Here is a 17,810-nt window from a genome sequence, read left to right as displayed (position 1 = left end):
CAGAGGCGCCTTCTTGGGCACAGCCCCACTTACCACTTACCAGAGCTTGCTTGTAAGTCCTCCCTGAACTATTGCCTGCCCCGAAGGGTCATTCAGAGCCATGCTGATACAGTCCCAGCACCAGCGCCATTGCAGATGACCTCGTGTTTTATCTCATGCCCAGGCTCAATCAATCAGAGACACAGTAAGTTCCTGAAGTGATGAGAACGCGTACAGAACAGCACTCAGAGTTCCAGAAGCTAGTTATTTTCATCAAAACAAACAATCCTTATTTACTGCCCACAGGACAAGGCCTGGTTTTGAGCAGGCTTCCCTCCCTCCTGTCCACCCTCAGCATACAGACACACCCTCCCTCTCCACCTCTGTGCTGGCGTGGGTCCGAAACCCACATGCTGACCTGGCTGCCTGAGATCCACCCCACACTGCCTCCCACGCGCCAACCTTTTCAAGTCCCTAACCATTCCCACTAAAATTAACCCAAGCCTCCCTGAGCCCAACTGGGAGTTTCCAGAGGGGAAATAATATTAACTAGCTGAGGGCCCCACTAGACTCCAGCCATTGGAATAGCTTTACAAATGTTCTATCTTCAGTCCTTACAGCAGTTCTTTGGGGAATTGTGTCAGGAGGAACTTAAAGCTCAGAGAGGTTAAACACTGCATCCAAGATCACACAGCATAAAGCACCAGTGCCAATATCTCAAAGTATTTTTTTTTTCACTCAGCTTGTCCAATTTTTAACATTTTTCGGAAGTCTAAACTAAGTTAGATGGGGATGGACTTTATTCAATTTTGTATGCCCTAGAGCTGGCCTACTGCTCAGTAGGTAAGAGGTAGAACATCAATGTTGAATTAATGAATAGATGAATAAATGAACGAATAAGAGACAATGCATATGTTGAAATGAACCTTGATGATGATAAATGAAGATGTTAATCTTCTCAGGCAACATCCTTATGTATTTGTATGCTGAGGACAATTCTGAAGCAATGATCCTATTTCAATTTGTGTCTTCTGTACCAGTTCTTAAAAAATGGGCTTGGGCTGGGTACAGTGGCTCATGCCTGTAATCCCAGCACTTTGGGAGGCCAAGGTGGAGGATTGCTTGAGCCTAGGAGTTCGAGACTAGCCTGGAAAATATAGTGAGATTCCATCTCTACAAAAAAAGTTTTAATTAACCAGGCATGGTGGCATGTGCCTTTAGTCCCAGCTACTTGAGTGGCTGAGGTGGGAGGACTACTTGATCCCAGGAGGTTGAGATTACAGTGAGCAGTGATCATGCCACTGCACACCAGCCTGGGCAACAGAGCAAGATCCTGTCTCTTAAAAAATAAAAATAAACCAAAAAACAACAAACTGAAGCCTGTTCAGAGGAAAATATCAGGATTAAAAGGAGCCCCACAGTGATATATCGGGAAGAACCATTGTTGGTACTGTTAGAGAACAGAACATTCTGTGTCCAAATATTTGAAAGCTGGGTAAGGGTGTGTGGAAGAGGAAGAGGTTCTAATTCCTGTTCTCTCCATGAGAACTAGGATCAGGTCGGGCACGGTGGCTCACATCTGTAATCCCAACACTTTGGGAAGCTTAGGCTGGAGGATCCCTTGAGCCCAGCAGTTTAAGATCAGCCTGGGCAACATAGTGAGTAAGACCCTGACTCTATTTTTAAAAAATTGTTTAAAAAAATAAAAAAAGGAGTAGGATCAAAAAGTGAAAATGTGGTGGAGCTGACCTATCATCAACATTTGATTTCATGAATTCATTCAACAACTTTTTGGGGGGCACCTCCTGCAAGTGAGGCACAATTGAAGGTGTCTAAAGAAGAAATCTTATCTAAATTGCAATGCCTGTAAGAAAAATTACACAAAATTTACTAGGGGCTTCTCTTAGGGCCTTGAAAAAGATCTATATGTGTAAGGGGCCCTGAAACTTAGACTATCACTTTCACATTCAGTTCACCTCCACCCTGTTCACTCCCTTCCTCATCAGTAATCCTTAGATTTTATGATTCATGCTTTCATCAAAAACAAGCAAATATATGTATTTACATCCCCCTTTTCTTAAATAAAAATAAAATACTATACTTGTTTTCCAACTTGAGTTAATATAGCCTCTAGATAGCTGCATAGCAGTACATATAATTATTCCTCATTTCTTTTTACAGCTGCATAATATTCCATTATGTGGACATACCATTGTTTATTCAAACATTTCCCTTTTGATGAACACTTGATTACTTTCTGATCTTTTACTGCTAAATAACAATCTAATGAATGACCTGGAGTGTCATCTTTTTAATATTTGTGCCAACAAATCTTTCGGATGGATTACTAGCTGTGGGATTTCCAAAGGGTCAATACATATGTAACTATGTTAGATATTGCCAAATTCCCTTCCATGGGAGTTGTAGCTGAGGCCTCTCTTAATACCATACCAGCCTCTCCCACCACCTGCTGCTGCTTCATGCACTGCCCATAAAGTGTGGCCCACAACCACCTCCAGAGTGGCCAGCATCTAGGGAGCACTCTGAGAAGAGGGAGAATCACAGAATCATACAGTGGCAGGTTGGAAAGGGCCCTGAGGTGGAGACACCTATATTACAGGAGCATTGCTAAACTACTGCCATCCAAGGCTGCCTGGAGTCAACAAGCTTTGAGGATCTATCTCTGAGTTGGGAGATGATTAGTAACAACATAACATTAATAACGATCTGAAAGACAATTATTATAAGATTAATAATTTGAAAGATCAGATGTAACAGAGGAGGACTGGGAAGGCAGGTAGCTGTGCTCAATGTGCCTCATGCCCACCGGGGCCTCCAGACCCCAAGCCCAGAAGAAAAGGGCCTCAGCTCTTCAGGGAGAGATCCTGTCCACCCTCTCAGTGTGTGTTCACATTCAAAACTATAAAGTCAAACTAGCTGAGGGACAGCAGCTGCCCAGGACTTAGCTTGTTTATAGCACAAACTATAAATATGCCCCCCCTCCCCACCGCACCCCTCCCTTGTGAAAATGGTGTAAAGAGAACAATGCAGCAGGATTGGCTATGTTGCCATCTGTGACTCTGTTCCTACAACAAATGCTTCACAGCTGCATGTCACCTGCCAGCTCCGTCAGCGCACTGGCACGCTTGAGCTGACAGCATTCGGGGTGCAGCTGGGGCAGGGCCAGTGGAATCCCAACCCTCTATTTGGAAGGAAACCTCACCCCTTCTTAGGAATAGGTTGACAACAGGACACTCCAAATGCTCCTGAGACAATAAAGAATCATTCCATGACCAAAGAGGCTGTAGCACAAGGCAGTGCAGGCAACCCTGGGCATCTGCAGCAGGTCCCTCCAGAGTTTGCAGCAACATACGGCTCTTTTTAAAGCTTTTAGACCACAGGGTACAGCTGGGAGCAACAACTTCCCACTCCAGCACAGAGGCACGTGAAATAGACCCATCAGAAACTGAGAGCGAGTACATTTCAAATTTTGCCTCTCCACTTGGAAAACTTGGAGGACAAATTTTCTGTCCACATTTTGTCACTGATTCTATTATTTGCAGGTCACTACTATTGTTTTTAAATGATTAGGGTCACACTCATTTCTTTCTTTTTTTTTTTTTTTACTTTAAGTTCTAGAGTACATGTGCACAAAGTGCAGGTTTGTTACATATGTATACGTGTGCCATGTTGGTGTGCTGCACCCATTAACTCATCATTTACATTAGGTGTATCTCCTAATGCTATCCCTCCCCCTTCCCCCCACTCCACACACTCATTTCTTTTTAATTGTTCCAGGTGGTCAGGGGCTTTGTTCTTCTCTGCCCTTCTTAGCTTAGCAGCCAGCCGTCTCTCCCTGCACTTGCACATTTGTAATCTGTCTGCAGCTCGAAAGAAAAGCTAATGGGCCCTCACCTCTGGCTGCTCCTACTCCTCCTGACTCCATATTCATTGCAGGGTTGCTTGGGTAGATTTGCTCAAAGCTTAAGGAGAAACAATTAGGGAGGACTTCAGCTTGTCCTGGGCAGGAAAGGATTTGAAGAAACCATCCCCGCACCTGGAACATGGCCTAACAATGGTAGAGCCTCTACCAAATGTGACTGTGGCTACAGCCTAGGAAGAAGAGGGTGCTTTTAAATCTCCCACTCCTTATCTGTACACCCACGTTCATTGCAGCATTATTCACAATAGCCAAAAGGTGAAAGCAACCTGTGTCCATCAACAGAGGAATGGATAAACAAAATATGGTCTATACATACAATGGCATATTATTCAGCCCTAAAAAGGAAGGAAATCCTGATACATGTTACAACATAGATGAAACTGGAGTGAAATAAGCCAGACACAAAAAGATAAAAACTATATGATTCTACTCACATGAAGTACCTAAAAGTAGTAAAATTCAAAGAGATAGAAGTAGAATGGTGGTTGTTGGGGCTGGGAGAGGAGAAAATGAGGAGTTTTTTTTAATAGGTACAGAGTTTTGGATTGGGAAGATGAAAAAGTCATGGAAATAGATGATGGTGATGGTTGCCCAACAATATGAATGTACTTAATGCCACTTAAAATGGTTAAATTGGTAAATTTTACATTATGTATATTTATACCATTAAAAAATAATCTTTTTTTTTTTTTTTTTTGGAGATGGAGTCTCACTCTGTCACCCAGACTGCAGTGCAGTTGCATGATCTCGACTCACTGCAACCTCTGCCTCCTGAGTTCGAGTGATTCTCCTGCCTTAGGCTCCTGAGTAGCTGGGACTACAGGCATTCATCACCATGCCTGACTAATTTTTGTATTTTTTACTAGAGACGGGGTTTCACCATATTGGCCAGGCTGGTCTTGAACTCCTGACCTCAAATAACCCACCTTGCTTGGCCTCCCAAAGTGGTGGGATTATAGGCATGAACAACCACACCCAGTCACAAAAAATAAAAATTTTAAAAATAAATTTTTTAAAAAAGGTTTATGCCAAGGTTCATTTAAAAGGTACACTTGCTTTAAGGATTAATGTAACAATGAGTTTAAAATAAGTGTGTGATTTATCAAAAAAGAGGGTGAGTCTACAAAGGCATCATAAGACAAAAGTGAAGGAAACCAGGACAGATTGAGGGCCCCGGGACAGGGCCTAACAGTAAGGAAAAACTCAAGGAAAGTAGGGTTAACTGTAAGGTATGACCTCATTTGAAGTAGCCTGGAGAAGTCAGCGAAAAAAAAAATCCTCATTCCTTCAGGCACTATTGTGACTTTGGGGGATCCAGACCTGTCTTGAGGGTTCTGGTAGCTACAGTTGGGATCTAAAGTTCAGATACATCATTTCCTTTCAATGGCTTGGCAATGTGGATAGAAGAGTGAAGCATGGGAGCTGATGTGTTTATCTCAGGAGATCGATTGCTGGCTTTCCGTGTCCTTAAGCTCTTCATGGAGAGCTCAGCTGCCCTACCCGAGAGCCATCCCAGTCTAGAAGAGCAAACCCTCTTTTGACTCTCAACCCACTTGGTGTTTGCTTTTCTCTCCCGGTTCTCAGGTTGTTGCTTCTGTACCCAGGATGCTTTATCTGCATCTGGCTCCTTTGACTTGGAAAATCCCCAAATTCTAGCCTTTGGGGCTTCTTAACTGATCTTAGCTCCACCCACAAAACTCCTTGCTTTATTCTCTAGCAGGGAAGGACAGCATCTCCACTCCTACAGTGCAACTCCCCCTTATGCTCCTCCTAGAAGACACAGAAAGAGCCTGCCCTCCAGGTCTTTTTGAGAAGCCACCCATGCACTAAGAGGTTGAACGCTAGGTCCCCACCCTACGAGGTAGAGGGAGAGCACTGGCCCCTGCAGAAGCCAAGGCTGGAGAGATGGGCTTCCTCTACACAGAGCAGAGTCCTGGACCTTCAGACCCAGAGGCCCTAAGATCAGGGGCCAATCTGGAATCATCTCTGCAGTAAAACACCTGGGCGCCAGTGATGGCAGCGGCTCCTTGCCTCTGTCATTACACCTGCCAGACTGCTCTCAGGGCAAGGGGCTCCCTTTGGCCTCCTAGTTCCTCAGCATTCACCTTCCCGCCCTGCCTGTGTCTTTCTCTGTTCCACGTTAGAAATGGTTGCATTTCAGAGACTCAGAGACATCTAGCCTCAAACAGACCCAGGGAATCTGACCTATGAACCTCTGGGTGACTGCCCTGGCCCAAGTTCAGCTGATTGCCCTCAATGAATAAATAAACTTTAGCCAAGGCTAATACAGTTGCTAAAGATCACTTACTCCACTGAAGATCTAACTTGACTTGTGGGTCCCTGTGACTACCATCTGCTTGGGGAAAGAGCAGAAAGTAATGCAGAGTTGCTAAGAGCCCCTGCAAGAGAGATGTCCTGTTAAGTCTCTCCTGCCTTTTCCCTATAGGCAACCCACCCAAAGAGTCTCACCCTTGACAGCTGAACTGGCTGTGAACCAGAAACCAAACACATAAATTTTCACACACACATGTACACACACATACATGTATGTGACTATATACACAAATATATACATTCAAATATACATACATAGAAATATAAAGTATGTGTGTATATTTGAATGTATATATGTGTGTGTTTGTATATGTATTATATATATGTGTGTATATTTGAATGTCTATGTGTGTATGTATATGTATTACATATATGATATATATATATGAAATCCAGTCACTTAGTGCTTACTACATACCAGGCTCTGACTTAGGCACTTCACAAATACTAGCCCCTTTAATCCTTGTGATGACCCTGTGAGGTAGACACTATTCATGTCCTTATTCTATAGATGGGGACACTGAGTCACAGAGAGATGAACTAAATTTTCTGAGGTCATTCAGCTAGGGAGTGGCAGAGCCACGATTCAAACCCCAGATGCTCAGCCCTAACCACGTTGCAAAATCTAATGTAAAGCACTTGGTATGTAACAGGTACTGGGCAATGGTAGTAGGATTAGCGTTACTATTTTACCACAGCCTCAACTCGCCTACCTTTTCACTGTGGAACACTGGAAAAATGACTGGGAACAAGCTTCTTTGGTAAATGGCCGGTTCTAGTCAAGTCAGGGATACAGGACGATACAAAGTAATTCCGCATACATGATCTTTGGCACTCCTGCATTTAATATTAGTTCGTTTGTCTAAAGACCTATAACTGATTATGATTTCTAATTTTCCAGAGGCATAAATCTGAGTCATGCGTCGGATTCAGAATGTGGTTTCTGAGCACTGATCTTGTTGTCAGTGAATGGGCTGAGCCAGCTGCGACGTGCCTGCATCACATCACAGCTTCATTACTCTCTGTTTGCTGCTCTTCATATAGAAACTTGTGAGTGACAAACACTCGTGTTTCTTTATGGAAAATGGATGCCACAAGAATGATAACTGCTGGTGCTGATGATGGAAGCAAAGACATATAAAAAACTGATCATTCATTCTTCAAAATAGGAGTCTTAAACAAATTGAAGAAGAGTGGAACATGGGATTGGCAGTGACCCAGATCTGTGCCACAATCACGTCTACCGTAAGTTCTGTGCAAAACCTCAGAATAAGCGGTTTGTGAATTTCTACAGATATTTGTCTGGAAAACTGTGTGAAATCTGAAAGGGCGGGAGCTTGAGGTATGAGAACGTGTAAAGAGAAGAGGAGACCTGACCGAAATGATACGCTATAGATGTCTTTACCATTTTAAGAATTTCCCCAGGTCTGGGGATGAAAAGCTTCGTGAATGCAATGGATTTGCTCTACCTAAGAACACAGCTTGGTAGGGCCTTGGATATAGAAATCCCTTTCTCTTTTTATTCAGGGAAGACAGTAAATGGGAGCACCTGGGCTCATGAGGGTCTCATGTTGGAGTGAGCTGGGCTAAGACTCCCCATGAACCCTGTCCACAGCCAAAGGGCCGGCTCAAGACTCCTCCCCAGCCTCTGTATTCCCAAGGCAGCACAGATTGGCAGGTTCAAGTATGATCACTCTACACTTGGCCTCCTTTCCTCAATGCCCTGCCCTCCTTTATTCCTCCATTTTCCTGACTTCAATGTTTCTACCAGCATTTTCAATATAGAAGGGGACTCATCAGATCAGCTTCTACCAGGGCTGATATTTAACTTGCTGGGGAGCCAACAGTTGTGACATTAACAAAGAACAGTAAGAGCAAAGGCATGGCTGAAAACAAAGATAACTAGTGGGCTATTTTATGCACAAATGGTCCTTTGCCATTCCCATCAAGCTGAAAACAAATATCCTGAAACTATTGATCAGCAGCCAGTTAAATTAAATATCTAATTAAAAGAGAATTAGAGCTGTTTTAAAATCAGACGCTGCAAACACTTGCCAGTCAGAACATGATGAAACTGGGGGTTTTAACTGAGTAGCAGCAGCAAATAAAATATTTACAGATCTAAGCAGAAATAAATGCATAGATTCTCATTTTTAATGAAAATGCACATATGGCAATTTCAAACACACCCTGGTGAATACTTGATGCCCCTGATTTAGAGAATGTGCAGGGAGCACAGAATGCAGGCGAAGCACCATTTGTCAGGAAATGGGATAGAACCATCCAATGTTTCCAAGTGTGATCATTTGTAATGGAACAGGGAGAATGCTGCAAATGGAATTCAAGTAGGATTGCCAGATGAAATATGGGACAGTGAATTGTCTTTTGAATGTATGTCCCAAATATTGCTTGGGATATACTTATGCTAAAATTTTATCTGTTTATCCGAAATTCAAATTTAACCAGGCATACTGTATTTTTATTTGCTAAATCTGCCAACCCTAAATCCAAGATTGTTAAGTAACCCCAGTGACCTGGAGAAGAGCTGGGTGACCAGCAGAAGAGAATCCTGAAGTGGCTTAAGTGCTGCAAGGGTGTCATGTGAGAATTCGAGCCTCCATCTCTTCATTTGTACAGGGGAGAATGATACTGTGCAGAGCTGCTGCTGTAAGGATTATCAGTGAAGTCATAAATCACATAAATGTCTGTCACATTTCCTGTATGCAGGAAATAGTAGTCACTATTGGTATGCAGAGGGCCTATAGCCAGTGAGTGGCAAACAATAAGCCCTTAATATAAGTGGTTCTTATTTCTAAAAGAAAAAGAGTTGTTAAGTAAGAGTGGCCATCATTTATGAGCACCTATCATATATATCAAGCACTTTGCCACATTGTCTTTTTTTTTTTTTTTTTTGGTAGAGTCTCACTTTGCTGCCCAGGCTGGAGTGTAGTGTCATCATGATCATGGCTCACTGCAACCTCAACCTCCCCAACTCAAGAGATCCTCCCACCTCAGCCTCCTGAGTAGCTGGGACTACAGGTGCATGCCACCATGCCTGACTAATTTTTTGTATTTTTTGTGGAGATGGGGTTTCGCCACGTTGCCCAGGCTGGTCTTGAACTCTTGGGCTCAAGGAATCTGCCTGCCTCGACCTTCCAAAGTGCTGGAATTACAGGTGTGAGCCACTGTGCCCAGCCACATTGTCTCATTTAAGCCTCATTGAGGATCCTACAAAAATAGGTATGACTATTATCTTTTCATGGGAATAGAAACTGAAGCTCAGAGTTTAGCTGACCTAACATTATACCTGTTAGAGGCAGAGCTAGGATCCAAACCCACTTAACTCCAAATCCTGTGACCCTTTAACCACATCACCCTATTCCTCACCATTTGACTCCAGGCAGGTAAGAATCTTGCTAGAATAACAGATTACGATATTTGCCACAGAACTGACCTCAACTTAATCTCTTCTTGTGATAAATTTTTATCTCCAATAATTGGGGGATTTTTTTTTTTTTTTTTCCTGTAAGAACACATCTGCAGTCTCATGATGAAGTCAGTGGAGAAATGGATTTTGCATTTTAGAAACTCACTTTATTGTCTACCTCACTGATGTGCCTATTTTGCATAAAATAACAGATAATCGTAAAATTTTAAAATAAAAACACATAATCTCTTTAGAAAACTGGCAGGAAGTTAGATGATAACTACAGATTATCTACAAGCTTTTTTCTTGCCCCAGTCGTCCTCACTGCGCCACCTCATTTGTTTAAACTGAACCCCAAAAACCTGCTGCTCTTTCCCCTGTGGGCTCCACTGGTTAGAATAGGAAATAAAATGGTGGGCAGGGAGGCTGCCATGCTGGAAAAAGAGAGCTTTCGGAGGAAGGACAACCCTGAAAAGTCAATGCCTCTTTTTATAGCAATACAAAGGCTCTTAGTTGGGGCATGATCCAGGAAGGAAAAATTCCTCCTTTGAAGGAGACCGCGTTGTGAGGAGAACATGACTCAGCGTCATTTCTTGCAGGATTTAAGGCATGGGGAACTCTTGGGGAAGACACAGGGGCCAGTGTCCATGCCAACCATGCCTGGAAGGGTAGGTCAAGACATAAAGCCAAAACAATCCATAGAGAAGAGAGATTTTGCCAATCCATACTGAAAACGCTTTCCTCCCCGATGCCTTGGATATGTCTAAAATGTCAAAATGGGGAGACATGGCCAAGTGCTTTCAGTATGCATGCTCTCAGCAAGACTTTACCTTCCATTTCTTTTATTGATAAGAATATCCCAGTACTTTGGGATTGTCACCTAATCCTACTTAGTTTTTTTTTTTTCCTACTTTTTATTGTGATAAAATACACATAACGTGAAATTTACCGTCTTCACCATTTCTAAATGTACAGTTCAGCAGTGTTAACATCGATGACATTGTGCAACGCTACTTCATTTTGCATTGTGATTTTGAACAGGGCAGGCAACAAAGAAATTTTACCCCTTGCCCCTTATAACAAGTTTCTTGAAAAATACTTAACTTACATGGCTCCCTTCTGAACCTTGCCTGTTCGTTCCTTCCCTCTCCCTCCCTCTCCAATCATCCCTTTCCCTTTTGCTCTCCTTTAACTTTGTCAGCAACACTTGTGCTTCCTGGAGCAATCACTGCCCTTGTATTGATTATCCATTTCTTTCCAGGTCCTGTGGGAGCTGGTTTCACACCCGTTGGCTCATTTGCCTCCCCTCTTTCATATGGCTTGCCCTTCGGCTCACTGACGAATTATTTTGTGACCCTTCTCTGGGGGCCCCCATTCCTCCAGCCCCAGACCCTCTCTGGACTGGTGGATCTGAAATTAGTGTTTTAAATTCCGAGTTTGTATCTGAAGGTCAGCTGGAGAGCTGTTTACACGTCTGTAAGCCCCAGAGGGCTTATTTGCACAGTGTACTTACCTAAGCAGGGCTGGTTACAAGCCCCAGAGGCCCCAAGAGGGCTTCTCAGGCCTCACCAGCAAGAGCACAATTAGGGAGCCATGGAGGACTCTTGTTGCCGAAGTAAATTTTCAGCTTCCAAAACCAAGTCTTCTGATTTGCTACCAAGCCTTTCCCCTTGTTTATGCCAGCAGGTTCCTGAGTCTCGGCTTTCCCCGTGGGGCTAAAGTCTTCACTGCAGAACTATATTCGTAATGTGTTTGTGTTTCAGCCACCTTCTGAGCCACCCTCTTAGACTGTCTCTGAGCTCTGCACAGACCAGAAAGGGAGAGACACAAATCGGCACCAGGATGTCTGGGGTTTATCAGATGCTTCTTTCTTTCAACCTAATGACTCTGTTGCTTCAGGGGCTGCCCCAGGGGTGTATGAAGAAAGCTGAGCTTCCTTTATATCTGTTTATTATCTGCTTTCTTTTTAAAGGAGTTTTGAAGTCTTAATAATTTGGTACATGGTTGTTTTTTGCTAAGACTGTGGTGAGGGATTACGGCTCAGTTTCATTTTTATGTTGGTATAATTGGTCTAGTTCGTGCTCCACAAAGTGTGGCTGATGTTATAAAAACTATCTAGCACACAGTATTATTGGGGTTCTTTGGGATGGGAGTGGTGGTGAGTAGTATTCATGAACAATATCAAATACAGAAAACTCAATTTTTCTCCATAAATCAATGATGGTGATGGTGGTACTAGTGGCAGCAGTCATGATGGTAAGATAGTGGCAGTGATGATTGTGATGCTGATGATGGTAATGATAGTGCTGATGATAATGGTGATGACGGTGACAATGGACAGTGGTTGTGATGATAGAGGTGGTGTTGAGATGATGGGGATAAGATTGTTAGTGGAGGAAGAAGAGGAAGATGATGGTGAAGAGAAAAGGAGGGAGGAGTGGCAATGGGGAGGGACATATTTCCATTATTATGCTCCTGGGTCTGTGACCTCCTTTCAGCCCGGAAGACTGCCCAAAGTGGATTCCCTTCTATAGGCCACCCCATTAACTCTGTCCTTGCTAGCATTCAAAATTATCAAGTTTTTGTGGACAACAGCAGGCTACTGGGAAAAACACAGTAATTTCTCACAGAGCTTCCCACTCTGGAAAGAGTTTGATCATGTGTATGAGTCATTACTTGTTAGCTCACTTTGGCAATCTTTAGATACAGAAAGAAGATACCAGTGGTGACTACAGTGCTTTGTACCCAGTACTTGCTTGAGGAGAAAAAGCAGGGATTTTGGTGTTATACGGATGAGGGTTCAAATTTCAGGTTTTTCATTTCCTACTAACTTGTACTCTTTAAGCCTGACTTTCCTCATCCGTGAAATGGAAATGACATCTACTTGACAAGGCTAGGCAAATTAAATGAGACAGAGCGTGGCACATAGTTCTCAGTGAATGTCACACTCTTCCCAGAAGGGGAAGTAATGGCGCTCCAGGCAGTTTTATGCTTACTTTCTGCTTTTCCTAAACCTAGGTCTTAGCTAGGACTAGCAGGCACTTCCTATCCAAAACATTTTTCATGAGTTATGTATTTACTTATGAAGTAAAAATTAGATTTATATGACTTAGGATCAGAAAGCCTCAGACATCAAAACAATAGTTTAAAAGAGAGAGAGAGAGAGAATTTAACCACTCAATTGGTTGTTTTTTCAACTGCTGCCCAACTGGTTTTTTCCACTAAATGGACTAATATTTTGGTTAACTTGACCATTTGAAATGATTCTATAACTTTTTTTTTTACACTGTGAGGATGTTTTCCTTGATATCTGGCCCCAGTTCTCTTTGCTTATGTCATTTCATCATTATTCCTACTTATGCCGTCTGGTACCTGAATAAAACATTTAGATTCTATCATTTGAATTTGAACCTTTCAAATATTTATAAACCACAATCATGACTTCATACAGTCAATCCTATACATATTTAATTTTTTTATGATGAAGTCCTTTTTCCCTAAATTATTTATTTCCTCTCTGAAATCTTTCCAAAGTTGTTTTAGCCTTAAGATGAAGAGATGCCCCCAGGTGGATCGTCATCAGACAGACTCTAAAAAGTAGTTGTTGTGAAACCTGGGGTATGTATTGAAAGTTCAGACTTCTAGCCCTCATCACCAGTGATTCTGATTCATGGTTCTGGGGTGTGGGTCCCAGGAATGTGCATCTTAACAACACCCTCCTTCCCTTCTCCCCAATATACAACGTCCTCTCCCCAGTATACAGGTAATTTTGGTGTGAGTTCCCTGTAGAACACACTTGAGGCACATTGCCACCTCACAGTTGACTTGGGAAAGTAAAACAGAAGACATTGGTTTCTGCTTTCTAACGGGCAATCACATTCAGGCCTGTTTGCTTAAGATTATAGCAAAATTACCTTGACAGAGTTTTGAGTGTTTCCAAGTCTTCAATCAAATAGCTATACTGTCTTGGTTTACTTGGTTTACTAAACAAAGTTTCTAGAAGACTATCAATTTTCCCAACTCTTTAGTCTTTAGGTCTGGGTTGGTGGAAGAAGAAGGGTTGCGGAAAGGCACTTTATCTACCACGCCATGTCCCTAGAAATCTAGCAATTTTGAATCTTGTATGATTACTATTCACATTTCTTTTTTGTAAGAATATGATCCAGCAAATAACTAATAATAATTCTTCATACTAGTATAGAACTTCGTGGTTCGTAAAATATGTTGACTTTCATTGTGTCATCTGATGGCCACAATAGCGCTGGTTAAGGTAAGTAGGCCAGGTATTACTGTTTCCATTTTACAAATGAAGAAATGCTCAGAGAGAATAAGTAACTTGCCAAGGATTTATGAAAAGTAAATGGAAGTCCTAGGATTTAACAATTATGGATTCTTTCATCATCTCTGCCTTAAGGTTGCACTTCTCTAGACTGTGGTATTGTCAACCCTGAATGTTACAAACTAATAAATAATACATTTGCCTCATTAAAATATCTATTACTTAGCTGCTTAGAATGGTTAGAAAATATTGAAGAAGAGAATTTTTAACCTACCCTTTAATTATTGCATTGATGTTATCTATGATTGTATAATTTTGTTCTTAATTCCTTGAAGTTTTATTTTGAAAGCTAAACATAAAAGACAATGGCAGTTTGTCATGTTGAGAAGAATATAATTATTAACCTCGTAGGTTCATCCCACAAGTAATGATTGTCATATGGACCCTGTTGGCAGGAGAGGGAAGATGAGAGGTCTCCCAGATCTTAGATAAGGCCTAGCCCATGCGTCTAGTGTTCCCAGTCAATGGATCATAATTCATTAAAATTGTGTATTGGACACTGGCTACATCCAGAGTCTACACATTAGATAATATTAAAAGAACATAAAAGGAATGTAAATGAATCTAGGTGCTAAGTGACTTGGGAGTCCTTGAACTTGGTGCTTTTACCTCCATTTATTCATTTCATTCATTCATTGAACACATGTTTTATTGAGCACTTACTGGAACTACACACTGTGCTGCGCACTGGTATTACAATAGTGGGCAAGACAGAACCATCCCTACATCATGAGCTACCAGCCCAATGGGAGACACTAACAAGGATGCTGGCAGCCACAGGCAGTGTGATAAATGCTGTGGGCGCGAAAGGCAGGGTGCTGCACATACACTCACAAACGGCACCCAGTCAGCCAGCATATTAGGCCTAGTATTTTTAAATGGATGTAGATTTATTGGGAGTGGCCTGTAGGGGTGTGCTGATGGCATGGCCCCTGGCCGCTTTATTCCTTGGCACCCTGACCGTACTAGGAAGTCATTGCCCGACACATTTAGTTGCATTTGCCTGAAATATTTCCTTCCTCTCCTCCCTTAGCTAAGTTCTAGTGTCCACACATCCCTACAGGCTAGGGAGCCCTCTCTGTATTGTTATATATTCAACCCCTGTGCACTGAGACATCCTGTGAAAATCCTTGAACATCATCCTCATCACCCTCTCTGTCCTTCAAGTATCTCCCCCATCAGTCTCTGAGCACTTCTAGATCAGGGCCTGTGTCATTTACCTCTGTATTCCCTGCACCAAGCAAATGTTTGGCACATAGTAGAGGCTTAATAAATGTTTGCTGAATGCACAAATGAATGAACGCCCCTAACCTTTAATATCTGGTTGATGAGGAGGCAGGAAACTGAACATATACAAATAAAACCATTTGCAAACAATTAAGTGCAAGTCAATATTTCAATGTATCAAATCATGTAGCATCCTCTTTCCAATATTTAAAGTGCACTTTTTTACCCAGCATGCATATTCCTGGGAGCCGTGGACTGTCCCCAACAGGGATAAAATGGGTGTAAATGTTACGTATACTTAATTTCTTTAACAAGAAAATATCAGAGGATTACTTGGAGTCACTAATGGTATTACCCCAGTAAAGAGTAAATCATTTTGAAGTTACTACATGCTATGGTTTGAATGTGTCCTCCAAAATTCATGTGTTGGAAATTTAATCTCCAATACAACAGTGTTGAGATGTAGAACCTTTGAGAGGTGATTAGGTCATTAGGGTTCTGGACTAATGCTGAATCACCAGGGGGAGTGGATGAGTTATTGCAGGAGTAGGTTCCTCATTAAAGGATGAATTCTGCCCCCTTCCTCTCCCTCTCTCACACCGTCTTGCTCTTCCACTGTCTGCCATGGGATGACACAGCAAGAAGGCCCTCACAAGATGCCAGCACCTTGATAGTGGACTTTCCAGCCTCCAAAATTGTGAGAAATAAATTTCTTTTTTTTTTTTTAAATAAATTACCCACTCTGTGCTATTCTGTTCTAGCAACACAAAATGGACTAAGACACCATGGGTAGGGTCTCTGAGAAATATGACTTGAATAGGAAAGTTTTCATCACAAAGTTGCTCAGTTGCTGAGGTAAAAGCCAACAGGACTCGGACTAGGGTGAGATGAGTGAGACCAGGTCATGCAAGTTGCAGGATCACATTCTGTCTTTATTTAACTTTTTTCATGCATCATGATTTATTGCATTAATTTTTATTTATTAAAATATAAATTATTTTGATTGATCAGTTTTTTCAGCCTGCCCCCACAGCTCCCAGCCCTGGGGGCCCCCACCCTGTGAGCTCTGCCTTCCTGGTACACAGATTACAGGGGAAACTCGGACTCTCTCTGCAGGAGCTGGATATCAGCTATCACCAGGGCTCAGCTGCATATCCTTAGGGCTCACTCTGCTTGCCTGATTCACCTCCCTTCCCCGTTTTGCCTTCCCCTCTTCCTGTAGCAGTCTGACCATTCTATACCTCCCCAACCCTATGCTTCAATGCCATCTCACCCAACATCAACCCTAGGGCTGCATGTTCTCCAGAGCCTGCTCTGTCTCCCTCCTCCCTTCCCTTCTACCCACAACTGACTTGCTTTATAATGGAAGAAGCTTTTTAATGCCTGCCATGAAATCCTGTCATCTGGGCAGGAAGGACAAGCTCCCTGGCTGAATCATCAAGAGGAGAGCACCTGCCTGGAATAAGGCTCTGAATCTTCTACAGCTCTCTTTTCTGTTTCCCTTCTTCAGAAGCATCCCCTGGGCCCTGCAGAGGCTATAGAACCAATACTGCCTGCACTGGCCAACTGCAGGGGTTGTGGCATCCCACCCTCTGTGTGCTGCACACGCACTGAAATCTATGGCCTGAAATAATTTCTGCACATCCCTGTGTTGCTCCCATAGGACAGACAGAGGAACAGAGGCCCTGGCTGATAAGTCACATCAACTGATCACAGAACCACTGATGGACAAAACAGAGATTAAACCTACATTTTTAAGCCCCCACCACCCCCCATCCTGTGTCCATTTCATTATTCCATAAACATTCCCCTCTACCACACCCTACTTCCCCCTCACCTGCCCACCCCTGCAAAGTCACCTGATCTCTTGATGAATTAGCATGGGCCAATATTGATGTTTTAAAATAGCAAACTTTCAGGCTCAAAAAAGTCAAGATCATCTTTAAGTCCCCAAGGACGTATGCAACCAGTGATAGAAAAATCCTCTCCCACTTCTCCCCCTCCAGTCTGAATTGATTTAGCAACTTTTCTTCAGCTCCTCAGCAGAGCCTTTCACAAATTCCCACTTGCAGCACTGCTGAAGGATAGACTCCTGATGTGCTCTCAGCTGGACTACTGCTGTGGGCTTCAAAAACACAGATGCAGCAACAGTGAGTGTGTGCCTGTATTATATTTCTCAACTGAACATCTTCAGAAGCCGGGGACATGCGTTTTCTAGCCCAGCATGTGGGATCTGTGGCCCCCGAGCCTGTGGGAGGGCAAAGTCCTGTAGAGAAGCTATTGTTTTCCTTGCCTTTGCTGATAGCATGAGATCAGCTAAACGATGGTGGCAGGTCTCCAAAACCAAGAAAAAGAGCAACTAGGGGTACAGTAATGGGAAGCAGTAAATCGTGGGAGATATTTGTAATCTAACCAACAGAAATCAAGCATTTTCTGGGAAATGCATGAAGCACTGAATGCTTGAGTGCCTAATGGGTTTTGGAGCCCCAGTTAGTTTATGTGGATGGGTGCCAAGAGCAAACAAATCACTGCAACCGCAAGCCACCTCACTCCATATCCGA

General features: G+C 42.7%; 1 protein-coding gene across 1 annotated transcript in view; it reads right to left on the bottom strand.

Annotated features, from left to right (window-relative positions):
• LOC111549579 overlaps nucleotides 1–17,810 on the bottom strand; it is a 57,968-nt gene that overhangs the window by 33,822 nt on the left and 6,336 nt on the right. The gene's annotated exons all lie outside the window — the stretch shown is intronic.

The sequence above is a fragment of the Piliocolobus tephrosceles genome, chromosome 1, assembly GCF_002776525.5.
Source record: "Piliocolobus tephrosceles isolate RC106 chromosome 1, ASM277652v3, whole genome shotgun sequence".
Classification (NCBI taxonomy): domain Eukaryota; kingdom Metazoa; phylum Chordata; class Mammalia; order Primates; family Cercopithecidae; genus Piliocolobus; species Piliocolobus tephrosceles.
Note: the sequence above shows the minus strand (reverse complement) of the source record. Positions and strands in the feature narration are given on the sequence as shown.